This window comes from Mesoplodon densirostris, chromosome 16, assembly GCF_025265405.1.
Source record: "Mesoplodon densirostris isolate mMesDen1 chromosome 16, mMesDen1 primary haplotype, whole genome shotgun sequence".
In the NCBI taxonomy this organism is placed as follows: domain Eukaryota; kingdom Metazoa; phylum Chordata; class Mammalia; order Artiodactyla; family Ziphiidae; genus Mesoplodon; species Mesoplodon densirostris.
In genome coordinates, this window is record NC_082676.1 from 64,007,754 (window position 1) to 64,032,019 (window position 24,266).

The window sequence follows — 24,266 nt, forward strand, 5'->3', positions numbered from 1 at the left end:
TTTCAAATATACAGAGTTTAGGTCTATTTCTGGACTTTTTCTTTTGTTTCACAGATCTTTATTTATTCTGTGCCAGAAACTTATTATCCTAGCTGTGTAATGAATTTTAACATATGATGGAGCCAGTTGCCTTTCACTCTTTTTCAAGAATCCAGTATTTTCTTTGCTGTCCTTATAAGATACTCTTCTAGATGTATGGTTCTCAACCCTGTCTGCGCATCAGAATTACCTGGGTTTTTTTTTTTTTTAATGTGATGCCTCATCCCTACTGCAGACCAATTAAGTTAGAATCTCTGGGGCATGGCATGAGCATTGATATAGTTTATAGTTCATCAGATGATTTTCATGGCAGCCAGGGTTGAGAACCTCTGTTTCAGATAAACTTTAGGACTGTTTTTCAGATTCCTAAAAATCAAACAAAAGTCTTGGGACTTGATTGGGATTATATTGAATTTTATAAACTGTTTAAGGGGGATTTTGACATTCTAACAGTTTTGTGGCTTTCCAAGTTGTCTTATCCTGTACATACAAGGTTTGTCTTTTTATGGAGTCTTATGTTGCTCAGAAGCATACTATAGTTTTCTTTATATAGGTAATACATCTTTTTTATTAAGTTTGTTTCTGGATGTATTAATGGGTTTATCATTGCTATTAGAGATGAGCTGTTCTATTTCATTACCTAATTGACTGTTGTTTTAATATAGGAAAGATGTTGATGTATACATGTCAATTTGGTAATCTGGCCACTTTATGGAGTTCTCTTGTTTATTCTAGTACTTCTTCAGGTGATTTTCTTGGGTTTTCCTAGTAGGCAGTCATCTTTTGCATTACTGATACTTTTGTCTTCTTGGCAGTATTTCTACCAGTGTTCATGCTCTTGGGAATCCCTGTCTTGTATCTGACTTAAATAGAGATGTACGTAGTGTTTTTTTATTAAGTATAATGTGAGCTTTGGTTTTCAGTCTTTTAAAATTGGGGTGTAATCTATTACTCATTTATTGGATGCTGGATTTTATCAATTCCCTTTTGACATCTATAGTGGTTACCCTGTGATTTTTTTTCTCCTTTGTTTTATTTATGTGACAAATTATCTCAGTAGGTTTCCTACTGTCCAACTGAACCATCTCTGTAATTGAGAAGTTGAAAGTTAATGTTTTGCTGAATTTTATTGGCTAGCATTCATTTAGAATTTTTGCTTCTCACTAATCAACAGTGAGATTGATCTGTAGTTCTTTTTTGTGTTTTGTCAGGTTTTGATATCAGGGTTGTGTTAATTTGGTCAGAAAGAGTTTGGAAGCTGTTCACATCTGTTTTCTGGAACAGTTTCGAATTTGAATGATCTGTTCCTTGAAGAATTGAGAAACCATCTGTACAACTGTATGGGCTTGAAGCTTTTTTCCTCGAGGGTGACTTAAGATCTTTGACAATACTCCATTAGACTATTGGTCTCTTGAGTCAATATATTTTTCTTTTAGAAAAGTCTAAATATATTTTTATTCTTAAGAAAACCTCAAAATGTTTAACTTCTACTCATTAAAAAATATAAAGTGGGTACCATTCCCATGTTACAGATTAGAAATGGAGGCACACAGAATGGAGAGGAGAAATTATTTCATTAAAAAAAAAACATATCATGCCATGTTAACATTATTGCCATGTTGCTGAAATGGCTTATGTTTTCTATTTTAAATGTTTTCTTTAAGAGTCACACAAAATTAGGAATGAGAAAGTAGAAATAATCACAAACATCAGGAAAGTCCAAAATTGTAAGAATTTTTGTATAACTCTTAATTAATTGTAAAGCCTGGATAAAAAGAATTTTAATTAAAATATAGATTGTAAAACTGATCCAAGAACAGGCTGCACAGGTTAGTGATTTAAGAGACCCTTAGCCTGACTTCGTGGGATCCGATCCTGGCTGTGCTGTGTGATCGTGGAAAGTTACTCAGCTTCCCTCTATTCCCTTCATTCTGTGTGCCTCCATTTCAACAGTAGGAAACCTCATATGTTATCTTTTCGGTAGCATGCTCTAGTTTTCTACAGAAAATAACCCAAACAGTTGTCTTTTAGGAGGAAAGCAAAAAAGATATTTAAAGATAAATTTAAGGGGACTTCCCTGGTGGTCAAGTGGTAAAGAATCCGCCTTACAATGCAGGGGACTCGGGTTCAATCCCTGGTCAGGAACTAAGATCCCACATGCCGCAGGGTAACTAAGCCCACATGCCACAACCACTGAGCTCGTGCGCCTCAATTGGAGCCCACGTGCCACAACTAGAGAAGAGAAAACCTGCATGCCACAACTAGAGAGGAGCCGCGCACCACAATGAAAGATCCCGCATGCCTCAATGAAGATCCCATGTGCAGGGGGCTTCCCTGGTGGCGCAGTGGTTGAGAGTCCGCCTGCCGATACAGGAGACACGGGTTCGTGCCCCGGTCCGGGAAGATCCCACATGCCGCAGAGCGGCTAGGCCCCTGAGCCACGGCCGCTGAGCCTGTGCATCCAGAGCCTGTGCTCCTCAATGGGAGAGGACACAGCGGTGAGAGGCCCGCGTACTGCAAAAAAAAAAAAAAAATCCCATGTGCCACAACTAAGACCCAGCGCAGCCAAAAAGAAAATAAATAAATAAATAAATAATAAATCTCTAAAAAAAATAAAGATAAATTTAAGTGGGAATTGGAAGCCATACACTCAAGTTCTTCTCCTGGCTAGGGGTATTGATAGTTGTTGCTCTGCACAGAGAAGGTGGCAGAGGGAAGCCAGACACTGGTTGAAAGAGGAAGGTATTTTGATGTATCTGGGCAAGGGGTCCAGACTCTTTATAGTTCTGAGGTTGATAAATGCTTCTACAGCCTTAGAAATCCTTTCAGTCCTTTCTTATAAGTAATGTATTGGAAATAAGGGACTAAAATAGTTTGTGTGGTAAGGCTTCTTCACAGGGGGTTAGATTAGGGCTTATTTTTTTATAAGATTTTTGAATATTGTTCTTTTTTTAGAAAGTGGTCAGAAAACGGGGAGCTAGCTTTCTGTAGAGCTCTCCCTGAGGAGTGACGGGTTGTTGTTTTTTTTTAAAAAATTTATTTATTTATTTATTTATTTATGGCTGTGTTGGGTCTTTGTTGCTGCATGTGGGCTTTTTCTAGTTGCGGCGAGCGGGGGCTACTCTTTGTTGTGGTGAATGGGCTTCTCGTTGCGGTGGCTTCTCTTGTTGCGGAGCATGGGCTCTAGGCGTGCGGGCTTCAGTAGTTGTGGCACGAGGGCTCAGTAGTTGTGGCACATGGGCTTAGTTGTTCCACGGCATGTGGCATCTTCCCGGCCCAGGGCTCGAACCCGTGTCTCCTGCATTGGCAGGCGGATTCTTAACCACTGCGCCACCAGGGAAGTCCTGGGGTGAAGGTTTTGATTTTTAGATCCAGTCAACCAACATTTTGGTGAGATAAGATAAAGTGGTCGTTCTCAGACTTGGTGTCCAGCACAGGCACTGCAGGCTTGTTAACCCAGAGTGCTGGGCCTCCCCAGAGTTCCTGATTCAGTAGGTTTGGGGTGGGGCCTGAGAATCTGCTATTCTTGCCAGCTCCCAGGTGACCGTGGTTGTGCTGATCAGCGACCACACTCCGAGAATTGGCATGCTGAAGGGATAGATTAGCTGCATATGGTCAGTAAGACAGGAGTAGGGCCAAATTGGCTGTTCAGAATAAGTGACTCACCTTCTCTATTTTGGAATGATAATTGGAAATTTCTAACATTTAATAGCAAGAGAAATAATACTGTACATTTGTCTGATCCTTTTCTCTTTCTCATGTAATGTCATCTGATCCTTGAAATAATGCAAAGGAAACAAGGAAGTTTTTTATTAAGTAAATCCTAATTTGGCCTTTTGAAAAAGATCACAATGGAAGTAAATGGTCAGTTTATAGAATGAAAAGGTTGAAAGCTTTGAATTAATACAGTGTGCTGTGTGATAATTATATAGCTCCTGTAGGCACAGGTTTTTGGTAGAAATATTAAGCAGTCTTGTACTGGCTCAATAATTGTGTCATGACTTTAATGGAGAATATGTGATTCAGGATGTACTGAACTTCCCATGATAATTATCCATGAATTTATTTTTAAATTTTTTTAATTAAATGAGGTTGTATATGTATATTTAATGGCTTTACCCACAGATTGTACTGACCTGCTGCTGCTCCTGTCATTGTTGTTGTCATCATCATCATCGTTAGTAGCAGCAGCAGCAGCTTCAGCAACTCCAGCAGCTCAAACTGCCTTCCCCAGATGCAGTACAGCCAAGTGCTTAAGAGCAGAGGTTGGGATCTGGAGTAAGCTGCCTCAGTTCAAGTTCAGGCTCCACTAATTATTAGCTGTGGGAAAATAATATAATCACTCTGGGTCTTAGCTGTTTGTCTTTTTTTTTTTTTTTTTTTTTTTTGCGGTATGCGGGTCTCTCACTGTTGTGGCCTCTCCCGTTGCGGAGCACAGGCTCCGGACGCGCAGGCTCAGCAACTATGGCCCACAGGCCCAGCCGCTCTGCGGCATGTGAGATCTTCCCGGACCGGGGCACGAACCCGCGTCCCCTGCATCGGCAGGCGGACTCTCAGCCACTGCGCCACCAGGGAAGCCCTGTTTGTCTTTTAAATGAGGATAATAATAGTATCTGCCTTTGAGAATTGTATAGATTAAGAGGGGATAGTAATAATATCTACCTCATAGAATTGTGCTAATTAAATGAGATGGTGTATGTATAGTTCTTAGCACAGTGTCTGCGTTTACTGTAAAACTTTCAGAGAAGATTGGTTAGTTAGCTGGTTAGTTATGCTTTCTTACATAAAGGATTTGAGATAATCACATTTGAAGTGATGAGACTGCTTTTCTACTGTTTTCAGAGAATTATTTTCTAGTAATAAAAGTAGTTGATTATACAAAAATTGAAAGTTTAGAGAAGAAACCATAATCTTATCACCCAGTTCATAATTGGTGTTAACTTTTTGATGTTTTCCCTAGTGGTCTTTTATCTATAAATTATGTATCTCTTTTTAAAGTCAAAGTTGGAGTTATATTTCTTTTTTTTCCAGTTAACTTTGTAACTGATTATTTTCTGTAGCACAAACTGAATGAATGTTTTGCATAATAGCAACATTGAGTACTTTGATAAGTCTCCAGGATGACTACTTTGAAGAGTATACTTGTAAGAAAAACCAATCAGCTTTGTTACTTTCTAACTAAAGGTCAACAGTTAGGATCTGGGGTTAAAGACCTACATGTATTAATTTTTAAAATATTTTATTGTTTTACTTTCATTATTAATATTTTTAAAGGTATAATTTACATAGAGTGAAATGCACAGACAGACCTTAAGTGTTACAGTTTGATTTGTCAAAACTCATGCCCATGTAACCCGTACCCTTATTAAGATACAGGGCATATTCATTACCCCAGAAAGTCTCTTTATATTCCTCCCTTTTCCTGTTCTCTCCACCCCCATGTCTGCTGTCACTACTGATTTCTTTCACCATGGATGAGTTTTACCTGTTCTCAAACTTCATATAAATGGAATTCGGTAATATGGGTTTTTTTGTTTCTGGTGAGGCTTCTTTTGCTCACGGTGTGTTTTTGAGATTCATCCATGTTATTGCCTGAATTTAGTAGTTCTTTTTATTGCTAATTAGTATTCTGTTGTATTAATATACCATGATCTGCTTATCTAGTCTCCTACTCATGGACGTTGTGGTAGTTTCCGGTTTGGAGCTGTTAAGAATAAAGCTTCTTGTATAAGTCTTTGTGTGGACATATAAATTTTCAGTTCTCTTAGATAAATAACTAGGAATGGAATTGACTGGATAAGGAGGCGTCTGTTTCTGGACTCTAGTCTGGGAGTCAGCAAACTATAGCCCATGGGCCAGATCTGGCCCACAGCCTAAGAATGGTTTTTATGTCTTTAAACGATTGGTTAAAAAACAAACTGACAAACAAGTAAATAAAAGAATGAGAGATGGAAACCATAGGTCACCTGCTAAGACTAAAGTATTTACCAACTGGACCTTTACAGAAAAAGTCTGCCACCCCTGTTGTAGTCCATTCCATTGATCTGTTTATTTCTTTAGCTTTATAGTAAGTATTAAAATCGGATTGCTTGGGCTTCCCTGGTGGCGCAGTGGTTGAGGGCCTGCCTGCCGATGCAGGGGACACGGGTTCATGCCCCGGTCAGGGAAGATCCCACATGCCGTGGAGCGGCTGGGCCCGTGAGCCATGGCCGCTGAGCCTGCGCGTCCGGAGCCTGTGCTCCGCAACGGGAGAGGCCACAACAGTGAGAGGCCTGCGTACCGCCAAAAAAAAAAAAAAAAATCGGGTTGCTTAATTTCTCATTTTCATTTCTGTTTAATTTCTAGATTTTGTGTCATTGTTTGACTTGTTTGTTGCTAATATGGAGAAATATAATTGGTTTTTCTTTATTAACATTATATCCTGTAACTTTGCTAAACTCACTTGTTAGTTCTACTTATTTGGTAGATGCCTTAGAATTTTCTAGGTCATGTTGTCCTTGTAAAATAAAGACAGTTTTACTTCTTCCTTTCTAATCGGTATGCTTTTTATTTTTCTGGCTTTACTGCTCTGCCTGAGACCTTCAGTGTTTAATAAAAGTGTAGAGAGCATACATCCCCTGTCTTATTCTGGATCTGTGGAGGAACACATTCAGTCATTTATTAAGCATGGTGTTAGTTGTAGGCTTTTAAAGGTATCCTTTGTCAGGATGAAAAAGCCCCCTACTCTACGTAGTCTGCTGAGTCATTTTATCATAGATGATTGCTGAATTTCATCAAATACTTTTTCTGTATCTATTTAGAGGATCAGGTGGATTTTCTTTATTCTATTAATGTGGTAAAGTACATCTTTCTGAATGTTGAACCAACCTTACAGTCCTGGGATAACCTCCCTCGATCGCGATGTATTAACCTTTTTACGTTCTACTGGATCTGATTTATTTTATTTATTTATTTTTTAAACCGAGTTAGAATTTTCCTTCCTTCCTCCCTCCCTCCCAACCTCCCATTTTTATTTGGCTGTGCTGGGTCTTAGTTGTGGCACACGGGATCTAGTTCCCTGACCAGGGATCGAACCCAGGTCCCCTGTGTTGGGAGCTAAGAGTCTTAACCACTGGGCCACCAGGCAAGCCCCAGATCTGATTTATTAGAATATTGTTTAGGATTTATGCGTCTATATTCATGAGGGATATGGGTCTATAATTTTCTTGCAGTGTCCTGATATGGTTTTGGTATCAAGACTACACTGGTTTGTTCCCTCTTCCTTTCTTTTCTGAGTTCAGTATTTTTTCTTAAAATGTTTGATAAAATTCACAAGTGAGACCATCTGGGTCTGGAGTTTTCCTTGTGATAAGATTTTAAACTATAATTTGATTAGTTTAATAGGTACAGAATTATTCATATTTTTCATTTCTTCTTGTGTTAATTTTGATAATTTGTGTTTTTCAAGGAATTTATCCATTTCATCTAAGGTCTTGAATTTATTTGGCATAAAAGGATTCATAATATTCCCCTAATTTCCTTTTAATTTCTACAGACTCTGTAATAATGTCCATTGCCCCCTCTTTCAATCTCATATTTATAATTTTATGTTTCTCTCCTTTTTCCCTGATCAGTCTGGGTAGGGATTTGTCAACTTTATTGGTATTTTCAGACAACCAACTTTTGACTTGTTAATATTCTCATTTTTATAGATCATTGATTCTCTTTTTGTTATTTTCTCTTTTCTACTTTGGGTTTTCTTTGCTCTTTCTAACCTCTTGGGGTAAATGCTTAGATCATTGATTTTAGACTTTTCCAATATTAACATTTGAGCAATAAATATTGGTCTGCACTGCGTTTCATAAATTTTGATAGGTTTTTATTATCATTTAGTTCAGAATATTTTTATATTTTACTTGTGATTTCTTCTCTGACTCATGTTTCTTTTTTTTAAATTTATTTATTTTTGGCTGTGTTGGGTCTTCATTGCTGCACGTGGGCTTTCTCTAGTTGTGGCGAGCCAGGTCTACTCTTTGTTGTGGCGCGCAGGCTTCTCATTGCGATGGCTTCTCTTGTTGTGGAGCACAGGCTCTAGATGCGTGAGCTTCCATAGTTGTGGCACGTGGGCTCAGTAGTTGTGGCTTGCGGGCTCTAGAGCACAGGCCCAGTAGTTGTGGCGCATGGGCTTAGTTGCTCTGCAGCATGTGGAATCTTCCCAGACCAGGGCTTGAACCTGTGTCCCCTGTATTGGCAGGCAGATTCTTAACCACTGCGCCACCAGGGAAGCCCGGACTCATGTTTCTATGTAGAAGTGTGTTGCTTAATTTTCAAATATTGGGGATTTTTGCAGATATTATTTTGTTATTGATTTCTAATTTTATTGTGGTCAGAGAACATGCTCTATATGATTTTTGTCCTTTGAAATTTACTGAGACTTGTTTTATGGCCCAGCATATGGTCTGTCTTGATGAATGTTCTGCATATGCTGGAAAAGAATGTGCCTCCTACAGTTGTAGGGTGTAGCATTTGTAAATGTCAATTAGAGTAAGTTGATTGTATTCAAATCGGCAATGTCCTTACTGATGTTTTTTCTGTCTCTTCTATCAGTTACTGAGAGAATATTAAAAATATCCAACTGGGCTTCCCTGGTGGCACAGTGGTTGAGAATCCGCCTGCCGATGCAGGGGACATTGGTTCGTGCCCCGGTCCCGGAAGATCCCACATGCTGCGGGAGTGGCTGGGCCCGTGAGCCATGGCCACTGAGCCTGCGCGTCCGGAGCCTGTGCTCCGCAAAGGGAGAGGCCACAACAGAGAGAGGCCCGTGTACCGCAAAAAAAAAAAAAAAAAAAAAAAAAATCCAACTATAATTTATAGATTTTTCTATTTTTACTTTAACTAGAATGAAATTTGATTACTTATTTCATGTATTTTGATGCCCTTTTATTAAGTGAATATACATTTTGGATTACTATGTCTTCCTGATGAACTTTTTATCATTCTACATGTTTCTCTTTATTTCTATTAATATTCTTTGTCTCATTAACATAGCTGCTCCCACTCTTATTAATATTTGCAAAGGATATCTTTTTTACCCTTTTGTCTGTGTCTTTATATTTAAAGTGTGTCTCTTGGAATGAACATATAGTTGGAACTTGTTTTTAATTTATTCTGACAATCTTTGTCTTTAAATGGAAGGTTTAGTTTATTATCATGAAATGTTGATACAGTTAGACTTAGGTCCACATCTTGCCATTTGTTTTCTATTTGTCCCTTCTGCATATTGTTCTCTTTTTTTCTCTTTGTTCCTTTCCTGCTCTTCTTTTGAAGGCTGATTTCAACATCTTTGTCATCTCTCTGTTTGTTCCATTTTCAGTCTTTTGTTCGTTTGTTTAAATATATAATTCCAGTTACGGGTCACATTTTCCTGCCTCTTTGCATGTTTAGTAATTTTTGATTATGTAGTGGATATTGTGGATATGTTGTTGAATAAGTTTTGTTGTCTTCCTTTAGGGAGTGTTGGATTTGTTCTGGGAGACATTTGACTCCACTCTTTGTATTCCTCTTGGGTGTTTTTCCGTCACTGCAAACATTTTAGGAACCATTCTCAATCCCAGCCATTAACATGTCTCTCAGACTTTAACACAGACTTGGGCAGGGCTTCTTAAACTTTAATGATTTGCAGATCACCTGGGGATCTTGTTAAGGTGCAAATTCTGCTTTGGGAGGTCTTGGGAGTGGGGTGCTTTGAATCTGCTTTTCTCACCAGCTCTAGGAGGGGCAGTTGTGGCTGTACCCTCCAGGCACTGGGAGGTCTCCCCATCTTGATGGTGTGAGCGTAAGTTAGGGTATGTAATAGGTGCCCATTGGTGATTGGATATATCACACTTCAAAAGTTATCTGTTGTTTCTTTCCTTGTTCAGTGTAGAAAGTTGGGAAGTACTAAACCTAACATTCTTTATGTAAATGGGTCCAAAGCATGACTTCAAGGACCGACTTCTCCAAAATGTTTCTGCAATATTTTGGAAAGAGTTACGTTTACTGTAGACAGTAATTTGCTGTCCATCTGTCACCAAGTTAAAACATTTAGGGTTTTTATGTTGATTACCGCATAATACTTATGGCATTTTTCAGAATTACATAATGACTATAACATAAAATTTCAGTATGATCCTTTTATGAACAAGGATAACAATTACTGTATTTACTCATTCTGAATTATGGTAAGAGAAGAGCAGGCAAGGAATGACACTTCTGGGCTGGGGTGCTGATTGTATTGGGCTCTGTGCTGGGTGCTTTGCAACACAATCTCAATTCACCTCATGTTTAATAATCCTGTGAGGTACATGCCATATCTGTTTTGCACATGGAATAAAATATTCTGAGCCACTTTTCTGTCTCCCAGGAAATTATTCAAGATGACACATGTTAGAAAGTGGCAGACTTGACTTACAACCCATCCATGTCTGACTCCAAGGTCTGTATTTTTTCTGCTACACCATTTTGTCTCTAATATACCAGGATTCAACATAAGATGGAGAAGTGCATAATACCTAATTTTCTGTGTATGGATCAGGTTTTACCCCCATCTACAAAATTTATAGAATAGATAACTTGGAGAGTGAGTCTAATTTCCCAGGAGTATTTTTTGTTGTACAGAAGGATTTGCTGCTTACACCCTTCTAGAAACACACATGTATACTGTGGGCCTTGCCTGTGGTCTCATTGGGCTGTGGCTCTCAATCTGAAATAGTAATTCAGCCAAGCAAGTTTTGCGAGACCCATAAAGAAGTTGATTTTTCTGGCTAGTGAAAAAGTGTTTACCTCCCATGTGGGAGGCCAGCATAGTTATAATTACTTTTTATGTGATTTTTTAAAGTGATCTTGTCTCTTAAACATTTTTTTTAAAACAATACTACTACTGTAGCAAAGCAAGGTTTCATTTGTGACTTTCTGGGTTTTTAAAATTTTCAAAACACACCAAAGAACGATATAATCAACATCTATGTTTCTGTTAGTCAGAATTAACACATGTTGATATTTTTCAGATTTTCTTCACAGTTTTTTTTTTTTCTTAATTTTTATTTTTATTTTCGCCACACCACATGGCTTGTGGGATCTTAGTTCCCCGACCAGGGATCGAACCTGGGCCCATGGCAGTGAAAGTGCCAAGTCTTAACCACTGGACCACCAAGGGAATTCCCTTTTCACTTTTAAAGTAGACACTTTTTTGGAAAGTTTTAGATTTTTAGAAGAATTGGAAGACAGTATTGAGGATTCCTATATTTCTTCCTCCCCCCATTGCTATTTCCCATATTATTATATTTGTATATTTGTCACAATTAATGAGCCAATATTGATACATTATTATTAACTGAAATCCATACAGATTTCCTTAACGTTCCCCTAATGTCCTTCTTCTTTTTTTAAGATTTCATCCAGGATACCACATTACATTTGTTATGTTTTCTTAGGCTCTTCTTGGCTGTGACATTTTCTCAGACTTTCCTTGTTTTTGATGACTTTGACAGTTTTGAGGAGGACTGGTCAGGTGTATTTAGGATGCCCCATTATTGGGATTTGTCTTATGTTTTTATTGTGGTAAGACTGGGGTTTTAGACTTACGGGGTTATGGAAGGAAGATCATAAAGTGTCATTATTTTTTAATTAATTAATTTATTTTGGCTGCATTGGGTCTTCGTTGCGCACGGGCTCTCTCTAGTTGCGGCGAGCAGGGAATACTCTTCATTGCGCTGCGCACTTCTCATTGTGGTGGCTTCTCTTGTTTCAGAGCACGGGCTCTAGGTGCATGGGCATCAGTAGTTGTGGTGCACGGGCTTAGTTGCTCCAAGGCACGTGGGATCTTCGGGACCAGGGATCGAACCTGTGTCCCTAGCATTGGTAGGTGGATTCTTAACCACTGCGCCACCAGGGAAGTCCTAAAGTGCCATTTTTATCACATGGCAAAGGGTGCATATTGTCATCATGGCTGATCACATGGTTGTGTAGCTTACCTGGCTGAGTTCGTGTTTCTGCTGTACTGTTCCATTCCCTCCCCCTTCTAGCCTGTTCTCTTGGAAAGAAGTCACCATGCACAGCCCACACTTAAAGAGTGGGGTTGGGCTCTATCTCCCTCGTGGTGGGGTGTCTGTGTAACTTATTTGGAACGCTTCTGCATGGGAAATTTGTCTCTTTTTCATAGTTTTTTAAAATAAATGAAATCAAATCTAACAGATTAAAAATCTAAGTGTGTTATACACGATATACATGGTACACTATACATACTCATCTCATTTAAAAAAAACTTGGTATTATTAAAATTGATACATATAGATTTGATTCTTTTTTTTTTTGCGGTACGCGGGCCTCTCACTGTTGTGGCCTCTCCCATTGCGGAGCACTGGCTCCCGACGCGCAGCCTCAGCGGCCATGGCTCATGGGTCTAGCCGCTCCGTGGCATGTGGGATCTTCCTGGACCAAGGCACAAACCCGTGTCCCCTGCATTGGCAGGCAGACTCTCAACCACTGCGCCACCAGGGAAACCCTGATTCATTTATTTTTAACATCTGTTCATATGACTTAAAATTCTTCTTTAATTTTTTTGTATTAAAATTTTTCTGTATTTGTGCAGATTTTTGAGTATACACATAACACTCTAAAAACTTTGCCTTTTACAAGAACTTAAAGCAGTGGGGTGTAGCTGAATCTCAGAAACAAGAGGTTTTTGTCTTTTTTTTTTTTTTTTTTGTGGTACGCGGGCCTCTCACTGTTGTGGCCTCTCCCGTTGCGGAGCACAGGCTCCGGATGTTCAGGCTCAGCAGCCATGGCTCACGGGCCCAGCCGCTCCGCGGCATGTGCGATCTTCCTGGACCGGGGCACAAACCCATGTCCCTTGCATCGGCAGGCGGACTCTCAACCACTGCGCCACCAGGGAAGCCCAAGGTTTTTGTCTTAATAATTGTTAAAATAAAAATTACTCACAAATGGAGTTTCCCCCAAACATTTTTTATTTTTCTTTGATCATCTTTGCTACAGTTGGTAAAATGCATTCTGTGCAAAAATTCCTTTTCTTCCCCCTTTTGTTATCTGCTGAGGAGTGAGCACCTTTCCTGAATGTTCTAATGAACAAGTGTCCAGAGTGCTCTAAACAACACCAGATCAGAGCTATGAATTGGTTGTTGATGACATTTTCTGTTCAGGAGATGCAAGTAATTATCAGTGGATTGTAATTCCAAAGCCATAGTTCTGTATAATTACATCTGTGCATATTATTGTATATTTTAGCGTAGGAATGTGGCACTTGGGTTTGTAGCTTTTGAAAAATGGCATGATTGCAGTGGTTGCTTTGTTATTACCAAGTGGAAACTTCATGCCCTCAATAATGAGTCGTTTAAATCTGTTTTTCTGCCCAGTGTTTGAAGAATGAACTGGAAAACAAGCCATCTTAAGTCCTAGAACAAGGCAAGAGATAGGTAATACTGGGAAATGCCAACTTCATACATCGTATTGGAATTACTGACCTTGTAAATTACAAGTTACAACGCATGCCCGTCTGTTTTCAGTATTGTAGAAAATTTATTCACTTTAGAGAATCCTGTCTGATGTTAGAGATTTTCTGTGCTCTATTTTTGGAAAGAGATCTTAAAGGCACCTCAAGATTGCACAGTGCTTTGTGGTTTTCAGAGCATTTTCCTATGTGCTGTTACTTTTTTTTTTTTTTTCTTTTTGCGGTATGTGGGCCTCTCACTGTTGTGGCCTCTCCCGTTGCGGAGCACAGGCTCCGGATGCGCAGGCCCAGCGGCCATGGCTCACGGGCCCAGCCGCTCCGCGGCATATGGGATCCTCCCAGACCGGGGCACGAACCCGTATCCCCTGCATTGGCAGGCGGACTCTCAACCACTGCGCCACCAGGGAGGCCCTGTGCTGTTACATTTAAGTTGGAAACAGGAAGTCTGAGCAGCCCTTTGTGCATGGTGTACAGGAGTGTATGGTCTCATTGGTGAGCGGCCATGCTGATAGGGCTACTGGGGAAAGCACTGGGGCATGGAGATAAGGGACAGACCAAGGGGAGGTTCGGAGCGTTGTTTTCTCCCCTGAGAACTTGGCACATTTTGCTTGGAGATTGGCTGTAGAATGGGAGGTGCTGGCCTGCTTGGCAGTTGTACTTTTAAAGTTGTCAGGGTGTGGCTGCACCTAGCTGTGTGACTGCCGCATGTGGATTCATTGAAGGAAAGGTGTGCGGAGATGGGAGTGGCCGGAAGATGGAAGGTGGTGACTCTCAGGTCAGTCTGTCAGAATCTGATTGGAGACATCATAGCAGCTTTCATTCCTGTCTGTCGATTTTGCAAGTGTTGCTCTTCAGAGACAGAGCTTACCTCTTATAAGTAATAATCAAATTAATAACCAGCTTACTTCTGCTGTTCCCAGTATTGATGTTCATTTTAATTAATACCTTCGATCTATCAGTCAACTCCCAGCCAGATGGCTGGTCATCTAGTCCGATTTTTGTGGGTATCTGAGTAGAGAGAGACTTTGAAACTGCAAGAGTAACTTCTCTAGGCCTAGTGGATACCCAGGCCCCTTCTTGAGATGTCTTACCGTATTCTCATTCACGGTGATGATGCCGAACAGCACCCGTCACTGATGAATATTACAGTTACTATTTAGCCCACTTCTCAAGACCCACCTCAAGTTAGACCACCTGAGCTGTTTGCCCATAGGGCCAGGGCCCCCCCTCCCCCCTTCAGACTCCATTTAGCAGTCAGTGTTGTTGCCACCTGCTGACAGCGCACATGTGTTTTCCTTGTAGCTTGTGTCTCTTGCCTTGGGCTCGAGAGGACGTAGCCCTGCATGCTATGCACCTCCACCACCCCGTAGTATCTCCCTTCTGGAAGATGCTTAATAGACATCATTCTAATAATTGATAACGTGTATATTACCACTGCCTTTTCAGCTTCCACTGTGCCAAAGATCAGAGCATCATTGCTAACAGCTGAGAGCTAGGAGGCAGGTGGGCTTTAGTGAGAGTTGGGCAGATGTGATAGCAGCTGGATCATCTCCTTGCTGGAATAGGTGCTACTCCTGAAATAGGTACTTTCCAACTGTAAAAGTACCTCACTATCGAAACCCGGGAGCCAAACACATTCTGGTAAATCCCTCATGATCCAGTCTCTTGCCTGTTGCTCTCCAAAGCTCAGGTACCAGATAGATTCAGATGAAATGGTATCCCTGCTCCCTGAAATATGAACCAAGATTAAGGTAGCAGGATAATTGTGCCTTTGTTGTATCAGGAGTCACTCACGAAATTTCCAAGTTGATGAACATAAGCTACTAAAGCAACATACAGCGTTTTATATCCTGATTGGCTGTTGACTATGTTTTGCTTCTCTTTTCCCTGCTTCCAGCCTTCTTTGCCAATAGTAGTGGTAGATGTCTGAGTGGCTGAGCCTCATTCAGGCTTTTTTTCTGGTCACATGTATAATACATTAGAGCAAAGTGTGACAACTTACAACCATGTTATAACCAGGGTGAATTTGATTTACATTACCACCCAAGAGTAATCTCTTGACAGTCATAATCAGTTTGATCTACCTAGTTTTATTCAGTGTCTGATGACAGGTTAAAATTAATATTTTAGGGATTTCCCTGGTGGTGCAGTGGTTAAGAATCCGCCTGCCAATGCAGGGGACACAGGTTGGAGCCCTGGTCCAGGAAGATCCCACATGCCATGGAGCAACTAAGCCCGTGCGCCACAACTACTGAGCCTTCACTCTACAGCCCACAAGCCACAACTGCTGAGCCTTGTGCCATAACTACTGAGCCTACGCACCACATTACTGAAGCCCGCGCACCCTAGAGCCTGCATGCCACAACTACTGAGCCCACGCGCTGCAACTGCTGAAGCCTGCGTGCTCTAGGACCTGCGTGCCACAACTACTGAGCCTGTGTGCTGCAACTACTGAAGCCCGCGCACCTAGAGCCCATGCTCTGCAACAAGAGAAGCCACTGTGATGAGAAGCCTGCGTACCACAATGAAGAGTATCCCCTGCTCACTGGAACTAGAGAAAGCCGCGCACAGCAACGAAGACCCAACGCAGCCCCCAAAATAAATAAATTAATTAAATTTAATTTAAAAAGAAAAGGCAGTTAATATTTTAAGTACAGGTGTGCAGCCCAACAGTGTGTCATCTTGTCATTGTGGGCAGTCATAATGTTTGAGCAGAGAATGGCTTTTAAAAATAACTTTTCGGGACTTCCCTGGTAGCGAAGCGGTTAAGAATCCACCTGCCAATGCAGGGGGGCATGGGTTCAAGCCCTGGTCCAGGAAGATCCCACATGCCACGGAGCAACTAAACCTGTGCACCACAACTACTGAGCCTGCGCTCCTGGAGCCCATGCTCTGCAACAGGAGAAGCACACGTACCGCAACGAAGAGTAGCCTCCACTCGCCGCAACTAGAGAAAGCCCGCGCACAGCAACCAAGACCCAACGCAGCCAAAAATAAATAAATAAATTTATTAAAAAATAATAATAATAGGGACTTCCCTGGTGGCACAGTGGTTAAGAATCCACCTGCCAATGCAGGGGACACGGGTTCGAGTCCTGGTCCAGGAAGATCCCACATGCCACGGAGCAACTAAGCCCGTGCACCACAACTAGTGAGCCTGTGCTCTAGAGCCTGCAAGCCACAACTACTGAAGCCTGCGTGCCTAGAGCCGGTGCTCTGCAACAAGAGAAGCCACCGCAGTGAGAACCCCACGCACTGCAACGAAGAGTAGCCCCTGCTCTCTACAACTAGAGAAAGCCTGCGTGCAGCAACAAAGACCCAACGCAGCCAAGAATAAATAAATAAATAAAATTTAAAAAAATAATAATAACTTTTCCTCCTTAGATAAAATAATGTTTCGTGCAGAGAATTTGAATAATACAGAAAATGTTTAAAAAATAAAAACCACCTCTAAACCCTTTATTAAATATTTTGGTGTTCTGTCTTCCTTGCTCTGTGTGTATGTGTGTGCACACGTGTGCGTGTGTTACAGGGATTATATTTTTTTTAATCCTTTTTTTAGAAGTTAGTGTTGTACAAGGAACATTTTCCCCTTGTCAGTAATGGGTGAGTTTTTATAGTAAAAGAACTGTTTTACTTTTAATGCCACCGCTACTGCCTTACATTGATTTTTCACTTTCATTTTCCAAGTGCTTTCACTTAACATTATCTTCAGGAGTGAGGTGCAGTGTCTGTAGAGTGTTAAGGTACCTCTGTGTGTCCTCAAAGCCATGTCTCTGCACCAGTGGACATGACTAAGAACACTTTACTATACCAAGTATATTTTTGTTAGGACTTTACACAACTCAGTTTTTGGTTAGAAGTAGAGCCACATGTATTTGAAACAGTGATACATCTTTGAGTGTGTTTTATGGTTTGAGATTTATGGCATTTAATAAGCTGGGTAGGACTTTACTTTATCCTCTCCATTCCTTTTCTTGCAGCTGAGGAGGCCCCAGAAAACACTGGGTTTGTGTCCTCACCCTGCATCCTGGGACTCACCTCCTGCCCCAGCAGTGAAGTTGATCGCCTGTCTGTTACAAGAACTTGTTTAGTTTTCCTGCCCCAATGGAGAGGAAGAATAAAATTCTCTTAAATATCAGCTTTCTTTCTCTTTTAAATTTTGCTAGAAATAATTATGGGCTCTCTTCCCTACAGCCTTCTTTGCCTGTTCGGTCCCATCTTTACCTCTCCTTCCCTGAATTCCCGCATTATCTGCGTGGATGTCACCTTGTTCCTCTGATGTCTCCTCTGCCTGCTCTGTTTCATCATTTTTCAAGTGGATTGTAAATCCATGGAGTAGGGTACTTCTTGGCCTAACAGGAGAGAGCTGCCCTGTAGAGGGTTGGGGTAAGGTTTATTAAAAACTTGGCTTTCAGGGCTTCCCTGGTGGCGCAGTGGTTGAGAGTCCGCCTACCGATGCAGAGGACACGGGTTTGTACCCCGGTCCGGGAAGATCCCACATGCCGCGGAGCAGAGCGGCTGGGCCCGTGAGCTATGGCCGTTGAGCCTGCGCGTCTGGAGCCTGTGCTCTGCAACGGGAGAGGCCCGCGTACTGCAAAAAAAAAAAAAAACTTGGCTTTCTGTTCCATGGTGCTGTAGCTGAGCTGCAGTGTAAATTAAAATTCATCTTTCTACAGATTCATTCCTTATAAAATAAAATGCTTTTTTCTTATCTTTTTCCCTTTTCTCTCCTACTCTTTTACCATCTTTTCCTCTTTCCTCCTCTTTCTCCATAGCCACTGTGGGCTTGGCTTGACTTGGCTTTGATGCAATCCTAAAGAGGCTGCTTTCCCACCTAAAAAATGTTAGGACTTGAAAAATTAGGGAAGGCAATCAATTTAAGTTTTATCACCCTCACCTTGGCTTGGCGGTACTTCCTGTAACACGATCTGGGGAATGGCGTGGAGGATGTGAAGCTGTGGAAAGCGTGGGGGCCTGTGCAGTGCGGGTGGCAGGGAGCGCCCTACAAAATCCCAGTCTCCTGGACAGGCCGCTGGCCACCCCACAGGGAGCCTAGACTTAATGAGGTCCTCCCAGTCCAGGGGCCGGCACTTGGCCACACAGAATCCGAGTCCCCATCTGCCTCTCATTACAGGTAGCTGGGCCTTCCAGGAGTACAGACATCATACAATTCAAGGACTGATTGTTTAAAACCAAGAAAGTCACCAGCTTTTTGGATCACAAAGAACTTAAAATATATATATATATATATATATATATTTATTTTTGGCTGCGTTGGGTCTCCGTTGCTGCACACGGGCTTTAGTTGCAGCAAGTGGGCTTCTCATTGTGGTGGCTTCTCTTGTTGTGGAGCACGGGCTCTAAATGCACGGGCTTTAGTAGTTGTGGCACGTGGGCTCAGAAGTTGTGGCTCGTAGGCTCTAGAGCGCAGGTTCAATAGTTGTGGCACGCGGGCTTAGTTGCTCTGTGGCATGTAGAGTCTTCCTGGACCAGGGCTCGAACCTATATGTCCCCTGCATTGGCAGGTGAATTCTTAACCATTGGGCCACCAGGGAAGTCCAGGATCACAGGGAACTTTAAAGATCACCTAGTGGTCATCTAAATGCTTCGTCTCATGGCTGAGGAGAACTAAAACTTAGAGGGAACAAGAGGTTTGTCTCACTCAGTGACACAGCTGATTAGCCACAGAGTCAGGATTAGTTACCCCACTGACCTTGGCCTGGTGCTTTTGCTTGTGAATTAATGCAGACTGTACCCTGGAGAGCTGGTGTGTCTAACTTTTGTGACCTGTGGGGGATACCAACAGTGTTAGGGCACCGCCTTTGTTGCTAGAAGTTTCTAGAACAATTGGGCAACTACATATGAGGCCTGAGACCTTGGCAGTGATCTGCTGTCCTGTCACCTTCCTTTTAGGAGTTTCCACCGTTCTAAGTCACATTCTGCCCACATATCATCCAAAGGCAGTACCATGAGAGTCAGTAAATACTTCTGCCCATCTTCCAGTTGCAATTTATTAGTCTAAGGAGAGTGTTCAGACTTGGGGGCTGTGTATTTCCTTGAATGCTTTCAAAGCTGGCATCCTTCTGAGAGTTGAGTTCAGCGAGGGGGGCTGCTCACATGCCCAGGGTCCTCATTCCCAGTTCTCTTACTCCAGGTGACACTGGACAGCCAGGGGATGGCTTTGGCATTGTGATTTGTTGCATATTTCTACTTACTCTTTATCTGCCAAGTTGAGGTACTGGAAGGATTCCAAGAGCAAGCGGGTGATAGCAGACAGCTGAACACAGCCATGTCTTTCCATGAAAACTGCTTTTCTTGGCTTTCTCCCAACAATGTTAGGTTGCCAGGAGAAAATGCTTTTGGCTTTACAAATGATATGGCCATACTCTGGGGTAGTTCTGGTTTTTTTGGGTTTTTTTTTTTTTGGCTTTGTTTTTCTTGTTTGTTTGTTTTTTGGTTTTTTTGGTCATTGAAAAGAGTGAATACTTGTGACTCAAATTATTTGGCAGCTTTTTGCTCATGGCATCCTAAATTGTGTTGTTTTTACATACTTTATATGAATTTGTGGTTTTACGTGTGTACCAACATGTGAAGAAAGATGCTAAAAACTTCAGGTTAATAAACCTGTCAGGTTAGGTTGAAGCCACATCAGATGGAACATTCGTTGCTTTGTCGTGGCCGGCTTGCAAGTGGGAGTCACATCAATCTCTTTTTTTGTGAAAATGTTCTTTCTTGTTCAATTCTTCAAGGTTTTTTTTTTTTTTTTTTTTTTTTTTTTTGCGCGGTATGCGGACCTCTCACTGTTGTGGCCTCCCCCGCTGCGGAGCACAGGCTCCGGACGCGCAGGCTCAGCGGCCATGGCTCACGGGCCCAGCCGCTCCGCGGCATATGGGATCCTCCCAGACCGGGGCACGAACCCGTATCCCCTGCATCGGCAGGCGGACTCTCAACCACTTGCGCCACCAGGGAGGCCCTCTTCGAGGTTTTGATTTAAATTTCAACCCAGGAAGGTTAGGCTAGGGTATTTTGATCATATATTGTTACAGCTTATCATCTATTTTAAGTTCCAAGTGAACATTCTGAGTATTAATTATTTTTCAAGCTGGAAAACAATCTAGAGTGAAACTGGAAATTTTGTGATTTACTAGGACAATTTGAACATAGTTGTCTGTTAAAAGTATTTCTACAACTGGTTGAATGCACAAGATTGTTTTTGTCACAAGTTTATTTCATGTTTCTCTGCAAATGTCTCATAATCAAATGCCAGTAGTCCCAGCTGGCTTCTCCCTCTGATCCTACCTGTTTGAACCACTCCACCATCACACAGTCTCTGAAAAATGTTCAGTTTTTAAATTAGTATCCTAAGCATACTTAGGAAAGAAACTACATCTAGTGTAAAATGACTCCCCCCAAAGCCAAATAATAACATACTGGCCAGCACCAGTAGCACCTGCTGCATGTCAGTCACTCTTCTTGGTGCTTCATGTTCGTGAATCCACTTAATTCTAACACAACCCTAGGAGAGGAGGTGCTGTCATCTCCACTTTACAGGTGATAAAGCTCAAGCACAGAGAAGTTAAGTAAATTGCCAAAGGTCACACAGCTGGCAAGTGGCAGAGCCACCCGCAGACCAGGTCCTCTGTACTTACGCACAACGTCCTACTGTCTCTTAGAATGAAATCTTATTTGTGGCTATGTTCCAATAAAACTTTGTTTTGTTTTGTTTTTTCAAAAACAGGCATTGGGCTGCTTTGGCCCTGGGGCCATAGTTTGCTGACGCCTGGTCTTGGTGGACTGAGCCTGTCCCTTTCGGCAGTGCGAGTCTGGGCAGTGCAATTCCAGGTGCGCCTGGAGGAGCTGAGGCTCTGCCTAAGCGAGGGGGCAATGAGCCTGCAGCAGCGGTGGCGTCTCTAGGAGGGGCAGGGCAGGGCCAGCATCACGGCAGGTTCACCAGCTGATTTGTTTTCTTCCTCAGCTTTCTGGGCCACCCTTTCTTCATCCACAGAGTATAAATTTTTTTTTTTTTTTTTTTTTTTTTTTTTTTTTGCGGTACGTGGGCCTCTCACTGCTGTGGCCTCTCTCGTTGCGGAGCACAGGCTCTGGACGCGCAGGCTCAGCGGCCATGGCTCACGGGCCCAGCCGCTCCGCGGCACGTGGGATCTTCCCTGACCGGGGCACGAACCCGTGTCCCCTGCATCGGCAGGCGGACTCTCAACCACTGCGCCACCAGGGAAGCCCAATGGAGTGTAAATTTTAACTAGATAACTCTCTGAGGGCTTCCAGCTGACAGTTCTAACCTGTCTTATTGTCCCTACTAAGCTTATCGCTGAAGGCCGTGTTTTGTTTTCTTTCTGTCTGTTTCCTGACCAGCATCACACCAGTTACACACACACACACATATACACACACAGAGCAGTACTTCCTCTGATTGCTCTGCTGTGTACACACACACACACACACACACACACACACACACACACACACACACACACACACACACACACACACACACACACACACACACACACACCGGTGGTACTTCCTCTGATTGCTCTGCTGTGTAGTGTGGTTTTAAGTGTATATCAAGGTGTGAGGAAAACTGCTGAAGATTTCAGCTTTTGAAAAAGTGTGTTTAGTGGGCTCATTGAAACCACATCAAACTCATCATTTGTTGCCACTTGAAGCATTTCTGAAGCCCTGGTGGACTCTTAAGTAAAATCATGAAGTGGAAGCGTGTTTCTGGCTGTCCTGCTCCAGTCCCGAGCATCTTCCCTCTTACCTCCCTTTCCCGATATTCTCAAATGGTCACACAGTGTGTCCCCCATCAAGCTTTTATCTCAAAAATAGTTATGATCTGATCCTTCCTGTGAGTGTGCATTTCAAGAGGATGTTTGGAGATGGAAATTGGGGAGAGTTCATTTGTGAGGGTGGTTGTTACGTGAGTGGTTGACGTCTCTGGACGGGAGTCTGCTACTGGGAAAGGCCCATATGTGGCAGGGGTGTGTGAGGTCTAGGAAGAGGGAGTTGCCTTCCCTGAGGGCAGGCATCCTTAATCTTTAGGGGATCTTAGGACCCCTTTTGAGAATCTAATAATGGACCTTTTCTCTCAAAAATGCACATGACACAAAAAGTGTACAGACGTTTCTGCCCAGGCACCCCTGCCTGCCGTGGACTGCCCAGGCAGGCCCAGGCCTCCTGTCTCATCCCAAGGGAGTTTGGGCTGCTGATGATGGGAGCTACAAGCTGTGGTGGCCCTAACTGCAAAGAAAGTGTCTCTCTGTCCCACTTTCCTACGAAAGAGCAAGAAAAGGAATACTTGGCTTGCTACTATTGTAGAAACCTATTCTGGGGAGAAACTTACATGATCATTGTTACTTCTGCTTAACACCCCGAGTTCGTTCTTTGGGTTTTCAGTTACTACCTTATTTGATTAGATGAGTTAGGTAAGTAGTAGAGATCTTCTCCGGGTTAGTGCAGTGTGGTGGAGAGAATCTCCCTGCTCTTTTGCAGCCCATGGCTTGTTTTCTTATTATGTTAATAGTTGTCATATCATGACACAAGTAGAAAATGAAATATTTGTCCCACACTGAGGTCAGCAGAGGAGGCCGTTTTCACCCACAGGTGACCATGGAGGCTGATGGACCATTATCGCAGTGCACCAGTGGGAAGCTCTGGACTGGGGCCTGGCTGAGGCCTTGCACCAAAGCCAAAGGTTTGCTGGCCTAGTGCACGTAAGCACAGAGTGCCTGTTGTACAGCCAGGCCGGGCTCCTGTCTGTGCTGTCTTGGGGCACAAAATCGTATTTGTCCTGTAAAACCAACTCCGAGCGCATATGCTCTTTGTACTCAACCTTTGAGCACAGGCCAGTCGACTGACAGCCTGTCCATTGCAGCTAGTCACTGAGATTCGTGGTGACTGTTTAGAAAACAGAAAGGAGCCTGTTCTGCTGCCTCTCCCAGTGCCCGCTTCACCCAGTGGTGACCCTTATCTGTGCTTGGCTTCTGTGACTGGAGCACGGTTCTTTGATTCCCCCCCTGCCCTCAGGGCTGATGTTGGGGTTTCTGTTGTTCCGAGGGGTGGGCTGCATGATGCAGTGGGTCTCTTGGAGTGTTCATTTATTTGGTTCTTTCCCCAAATACTAATTGATAACCCAGTATGTACTGGCGCCCAAGGACACAGAGGAGACGTATGTTCCAGGAAGGCAAGAAGTTTCATCCTGGTTTTGTGCCAAAGATAGATTTAGGATGGGTTGCCATAAATATTATCATGACAAATGCTGCTACAGAGTCATGCCCTGTTTTGAACCTTCCATAGCATATCTGTAGTATGTGTCTGTCAGAGTAGAGAAGCATCGTCTACTCTGTCCCTCTTCTGTGATGTCTGTCATTCACCTTGCCTGACAGCTCAGAACTTCAGCAGTTTTTGACGATGGGCCAGGTGCTGTCAACAGAATTTGCTGCGGACACTATCTTTGTTTCATAATGAGGCTTATGTAGGCATTGTTCAGGTTTGTTTGAACTAAACCCTAAAGACAGGTTTCCTCATCTGGTCTCATGCTTTAGAGTCATGCCAAGGCTAATTAATACCTAATCCCATCCTGGGGCAGGGGGTAGGCCTCAGGATCTGGCACTACTTTTGGGGGGTTTGGGGGAGGTTGTGTTTTTTACCTTCTTATCTAGTTTGTTCTTCCCTGGTACACAGGGACTGTAGTTTACATGTCTTTATTGTCTCATTGAAGTGA

The 24,266-nt window shown here is 42.5% G+C and overlaps 1 protein-coding gene and 1 non-coding gene across 2 annotated transcripts in view; one reads left to right on the forward strand and one right to left on the reverse strand.

Annotated features, from left to right (window-relative positions):
* The window catches only part of CREBBP (CREB binding protein), a 136,433-nt gene that overhangs the window by 31,247 nt on the left and 80,920 nt on the right, over positions 1-24,266 (forward strand). The window lies entirely within an intron of this gene.
* Positions 11,140-11,213, reverse strand: TRNAE-UUC (transfer RNA glutamic acid (anticodon UUC)). Its single transcript has one exon. It is a non-coding gene; the product is annotated as a tRNA-Glu (tRNA).